Raw genomic sequence first — 6,264 nt, 5'->3', positions numbered from 1 at the left:
TGTTGTCTAGTTGCAAAGAAAGAAATGAAGTGTTTGTCTTCGGGGGTCGTGTTGCGAGCGTGATTGGACGTTGGAGGATCGTTTGGTTGTGCTGACCTGCTCTTGGTGGATCTTCATGCTGGCTTCGGCCTAACGCCAATTCAGGGACCAGCCAACCTCTGAGCTATGGCCTCAGCAGCCACTCGCCGCCCGGGCCAGGGCATTCGGAACACAGTCAGGGTGACTGTGAAGAAGGTGGAGGAGCACACACCGGTGGATCGGACGGTGTTTGTGAAGAAAGTTCTGCTGGAGTGTTGCGGCCTTGCAGCCGCAGACGTGTACTGCCTGCAGGATTTCCCTGGGGCAGGCTACTTCGATGTGACCTTCAGGAGCGTGAAGCAGTGCGAACAGCTCCTGAAGGTCTTCAAGGAGAAGGAAGGGGAGCCGCTGTTCTCCATCTTGTCGGCGACCCCATTGTGTGTGCTTCCTGCACAGAGGAACCGGGTTGTTACAATCCATATGTACAACCCCTACATTCCAGCGGCTGATGTCCTGACCTTCCTGGGAAGGTACATCCAAGTCGAGGGAGAAGCCACCGATGTGATCGACCCCTTTGGGATCTGGACCAGTAAGAGGCAGGTCAAGGTAACTCTGAGGGCCGATGACAGTGGGAACATCCTCCACCCACCCTCGAGCTTCGCAATCGGAGGGAGCAGAGGCTACCTGACATATGCAGGGCAGCCCAAAGTGTGCCGAACCTGCGGGAAGTCGGGACACGTGGCGGTGGATTGCAAAGTGACCATCTGCAGGAACTGCAAACAGGAGGGTCACTTGACAAAGGACTGTCGGGAGGAAAAGAGCTGCAACCTGTGCGGGGAGGCGGGCCATATGTACAAGGCCTGCCCAAGACGAGGAGCCGCCACCTACGCACAGATGGCCGGAGGTGGCAACACGAGCCGCGGACCGACAAAGTCTAACGAGGTACCGCGAATCAGCAAAGGAACGGTACCTGGAGGCACCCAGAAGGAAGGGAAAGTTGTAGAGGAGCAGGCAGCAGACGGCGGGGAGATGCAGCAGCCGACCCAAGCTCCTGCAAGACAGACGGAGGAAATGGAAGAGGAGGGATCAAAGGAGGCAGAGCAGTGGATTATCGTTAAAAACAGGAAAAGGAAACCTCTCGAGGGCCCCAAAGCCACCAAGCGAAGGGGGAAGAGACACCTCCAAGAGGAGGATACAGGCAGCTCCTCCGAGGGTGAGGACGGGCGCAAGAAGGGTCGCCTCCGGAGGAAGAGGCAGAGCGCCGTGGGGAGAAAGGAGGGCAACACCGCCCAAGGAGGAAAAGACGATCCCTCTGAGGGGATGGGTGAAGGCCTCCCCCTACCCGGTGAGAACCAAGGGGTACCCACCGGCCCACAGCTCCAGGGAACTGGGAGCAGCGTCCCAGTGACAGCCCTGCTGTCAGATGGAGAACGGGGCGATGAGGACCCTGGGTCCGACACGATGACACCAGAGCGGGGAAATGACTCCAGCGTGGAGCCGGACAACTACCTCAGCCCTGGGAAGGTCCAGCAGTTTGCTGTCACCACGGGGATGCACGCAGCTACCCCACTGGAGCAAGACCAGAAGAAAATGGACACTGGTAACCCCGCAAACTGTTAAAATGGGGTTTAAAATTGCCAGCGTAAATGTACGAAGCATTAAAGCGGCTACGCGATGTGTTTCAACGCTGGCCTTCCTGGCCAACGTCAAAGCCGATGTCCTGTTTCTGCAGGAGTGTGGGATACCGCACCTCAGCAGTTACAGGAGATGGTCGAGCTTGTGGGCCCACGGGCCGTCAGTGTGGTCGGGGGGCAACGATAGCCGCGCCTCCGGCCTGGGTATCCTGTTGCGGGGAGGCAACTTCACCATCTCCGAGGTTAAGGAGGTGGTGGGCGGGCGCCTCCTCGTCGCGGATGTTAAATACAGAAACGCTCCCGTGAGACTAATCAACGTGTACGCCCCAGTGGGTAAGAATGAACGGTTGGCCGTCCTGCAACAGCTTCCACTGCTGCTGGCTACGTCCAGGCCGGTCATTCTGGCCGGAGACTTCAACTGCATCATTGATGCTGATGGACGATCCGGCGGGGGGGACAGTAAACCGGACGCTACGTCCAGGGCCCTGATGGAAACGGTCAAAGACGCCAAGCTACACGACGTCTTCAGCGCCCCTGCAGACGGAGCGCAGCGTAGATACACCTGGTCACGGGCAGACGGGTCTATCCGCTCAAGGATAGATTACCTGTTTGTGTCCCGAACGCTCTCGGTCAGATCCACCGACGTCAAGCCGGTGTTCTTCTCTGACCACTGCCTCCTGCTGGCCGACTGTCACCTACAGGACGAACAGCGGGCGGGCAAGGGAACGTGGAAACTGAACACTAAGCTGTTGACCCCGGGAAACATCGAAGAGCTCAAGAGGGATTACGCAGGTTGGAGAACCGTGAAGCCCCTCTTTGAGTCTCCAGCGGACTGGTGGGAAACGGTAAAAGGGAACATCAAGAGGTTCTTTATCCTCAAAGGTGTCCAGGAGGCGAGAGAGAGGCGGGGAAAACTGTCCCAGCTCCAGGAAAGTATGCAGAACCTGCTCCTGCTGCAGACGATGGGGGTGGATGTCACGGAGGACCTCAAGGAGGTGAAGGGCCAGCAAGCCTCGCTCTTTGCCTCGGAGGCCTCCAGGATAATCTTCCGGTCCAGGGTCCGCTCGGTGGAGCAGGACGAGACGTGCTCACGTTTCTTCTTCCAGAAGGTGCACAAAGAGAGCTCCGTGCTCAGCAGCCTGAAGAAAGAAGATGGCTCGGTAACGTCATCTCAGGCTGACGTCATGAGGATCAGCAAATCCTTCTACGCCAGCCTGTATGACTCGAAGCCGACCGACAGCGCGGCCTCCCAGTCGTTCCTGTCCTCTATCACGGAGGTCCTAGATGACGGAACACGAGAGAGGCTGGACCAGCCGCTATCTCTGGATGAACTGACCAAGGCCCTCGAGTCCTTCGAAAAGAATAAAACTCCCGGAAGCGACGGCTTACCGGTCGAGGTTTATTCCGCTCTTTGGGACTTGATCGGCCAGGACCTGCTGGAGGTGTATGTCAGTATGCTCCGGGCAGGTACCATGAGTGAATCCATGAGGAAAGGCATCATCACCCTCGTCTACAAGCGGAAGGGGGAGAGGGAGGAAATTAGAAATTGGAGACCGATCTCACTGTTAAATGCAGACTACAAAATCCTGTCAAAGGTCATCGCCAACCGGGTCAGGTCTGCTCTGGGATCGGTGATCCACCCGGACCAAACCTGTGCTGTACCGGGCAGGAAGATCTCTGAGAGTCTCGCACTCCTCAGGGATACGATCGCCTACGTGCAGGACAGGGGGGTGGACACCTGCCTCATCAGCCTGGACCAGGAGAAAGCCTTTGACAGGATATCGCATACATATATGAGGGATGTCCTCTCCAAAATGGGCTTTGGGGAGGGAATCGGAAATTGGATCAGACTGCTCTACACCAACATTGTCAGTGCAGTCTCAATCAATGGGTGGGAATCAGATAGCTTCCCTGTAAGATCTGGAGTCAGGCAGGGATGCCCCCTCTCACCCGCCTTGTTTGTGTGTTGCATAGAGCCATTTGCCGAATCCATCAGGAAGGATGCGAGCCTGAGAGGGGTGACTATTCCTGGCAGCGGGGGCCTGCAGGTTAAGGCCTCCCTGTACATGGATGACGTCGCTGTTTTCTGCTCGGATCCGCTGTCCGTGCACAGACTCGTGTGCATCTGCGACCAGTTCGAACGGGCCTCGGGGGCCAAGGTAAACCGAGGCAAGAGCGAGGCCATGCTCTTCGGGAACTGGGCCGACCAATCCTCTATCCCCTTCACCGTCAGGACTGACCACCTGAAGGTGCTGGGTATTTGGTTCGGGGGGGCTGGGGCGTGCGCCAAGACCTGGGAGGAGCGGATCAGAAAGATGAGACAGAAACTAGGCAGATGGGGGCAACGGTCGCTCTCCATCGCGGGAAAAAACCTGGTCATCAGGTGTGAGGTCCTCTCAGTATTGCTATATGTGGCACAGGTCTGGCCTATCCCCAGGACCTGTGCCGCCGCAGTCACCCGGGCCATCTTCCAATTCATTTGGAGATCAAAGATGGACCGGGTCCGAAGAGACTCAATGTACAAAGACCGGTGCAATGGGGGAAAAAACACGCCCAATGCCACCCTCACCCTGATGGCCACCTTTGTGTGTGGCTGCATCAAGCTGTGCGTGGATCCCCGGTACGCAAACACCAAGTGTCACTACGTACTGAGGTTCTACCTGTCCCCGGTGTTGCGAAGGATGGGCCTGGCCTCGCTGCCGCGGAACGCTCCGAGTAGTTGGACCGTTCCGTATCACCTGTCCTTCGTGGAGAAATTTATGAGGAAAAACACCTTTGACCACAAGTCCATCAGGAAGTGGTCAGCACGTAGCGTCCTTGAGACCCTTCGGGAAAAGGAGAGGGCGGATCCTGTCGAGCGGTTCCCTGAGCAGACTGTCAAAGCCATTTGGCAGAATGCCTCATCGCCAGAACTTTCCAACAAGCACCAAGACGTGGCTTGGCTGGTGGTGAGAAGGGCTCTGCCTGTGAGATCCTTTATGCACGCCCGGACTCTCTGCCGCACCGCACGCTGCCCTCGAAGTGGCTGCGGGGGGGACGAGACTGTCACACACCTCCTTCTGGAATGTGCCTATGCAGAGGAAGTCTGGAGAGGAATGCAGTGGTGCTTGTCGAGGTTCGTCCCGAGCAGCGCCGTGACGCGGGACTCCGTGCTCTACGGCCTGTTCCCCGGGACTCACACCGAGACGAACATTAACTGCGCCTGGAGGATCATCAACTCGGTGAAGGACGCTCTCTGGGCGGTCCGAAACCTGTTGATCTTCCAGCTGAAGGAGTTGACCCCGACCGAGTGTTGCAGACTGGCACATTCCAAGGTCCAAGACTACGTGTTGAGGGACGCGCTGAAGCTTGGGGCAGCTGCCGCCAAGGCGCGGTGGGGAAAGACCACCGTGTAAGATCGGCCTGCCGAAAGAATAACAGGGGGCCCATACAGACGTTTTTTTGGGCTCTGCTGATGCCTCAGCCAAATATATGTATATATACGAGATTGAAAAAATGCACAGGATTGTAAAGGACAAGAATAAAGTCGAATCTGTGTTTGTAAATATGGACATATGTATGGCATGATCCAATGTACAGACCATCAAATCATTTATGAATAAAGTATATTTTGAAATAAAAAAAAAAAAAAAATTTCGCCTTTTACTAAAGATTTCCGTGGAGAGGAACACTCAGAGTTTGAATGAATTTTTTGTGGCCCTGCTTTTGTAGGGCTGTTGTCTAGTTGCAAAGAAAGAAATGAAGTGTTTGTCTTCGGGGGTCGTGTTGCGAGCGTGATTGGACGTTGGAGGATCGTTTGGTTGTGCTGACCTGCTCTTGGTGGATCTTCATGCTGGCTTCGGCCTAACGCCAATTCAGGGACCAGCCAACCTCTGAGCTATGGCCTCAGCAGCCACTCGCCGCCCGGGCCAGGGCATTCGGAACACAGTCAGGGTGACTGTGAAGAAGGTGGAGGAGCACACACCAGTGGATCGGACGGTGTTTGTGAAGAAAGTTCTGCTGGAGTGTTGCGGCCTTGCAGCCGCAGACGTGTACTGCCTGCAGGATTTCCCTGGGGCAGGCTACTTCGATGTGACCTTCAGAAGCGTGAAGCAGTGCGAACAGCTCCTGAAGGTCTTCAAGGAGAAGGAAGGGGAGCCGCTGTTTTCCATCTTGTCGGCGACCCCATTGTGTGTGCTTCCTGCACAGAGGAATAGGGTTGTTACAATCCATATGTACAACCCCTACGTTCCAGCGGCTGATGTCCTGACCTTCCTGGGAAGGTACGTCCAAGTTGAGGGAGAAGCCACCGATGTGATCGACCCCTTTGGGATCTGGACCAGTAAGAGGCAGGTCAAGTTAACTCTGAGGGCCGATGACAGTGGGAACATCCTCCACCCACCCTCGAGCTTCGCAATCGGAGGGAGCAGAGGCTACCTGACATATGCAGGGCAGCCCAAAGTGTGCCGAACCTGCGGGAAGTCGGGACACGTGGCGGTGGATTGCAAAGTGACCATCTGCAGGAACTGCAAACAGGAAGGTCACTTGACTAAGGACTGCCGGGAGGAAAAGAGCTGCAACCTGTGCGGAGAGGCGGGCCACATGTACAAGGCCTGCCCAACACGAGGAGCCA

At 56.3% G+C, this 6,264-nt stretch overlaps 1 non-coding gene across 1 annotated transcript; it reads left to right on the top strand.

The window, feature by feature from the left end:
- The first annotated feature begins 5,257 nt into the window (after window positions 1–5,257).
- On the top strand, window positions 5,258–5,366 carry LOC140483429 (U5 spliceosomal RNA). The gene has a single exon (XR_011961958.1). It is a non-coding gene; the product is annotated as a U5 spliceosomal RNA (small nuclear RNA).
- The last annotated feature ends 898 nt before the right edge of the window (window positions 5,367–6,264 follow it).

The sequence above is a fragment of the Chiloscyllium punctatum genome, chromosome 11 (genome assembly GCF_047496795.1).
Source record: "Chiloscyllium punctatum isolate Juve2018m chromosome 11, sChiPun1.3, whole genome shotgun sequence".
In the NCBI taxonomy this organism is placed as follows: domain Eukaryota; kingdom Metazoa; phylum Chordata; class Chondrichthyes; order Orectolobiformes; family Hemiscylliidae; genus Chiloscyllium; species Chiloscyllium punctatum.
Note: the sequence above shows the minus strand (reverse complement) of the source record. Positions and strands in the feature narration are given on the sequence as shown.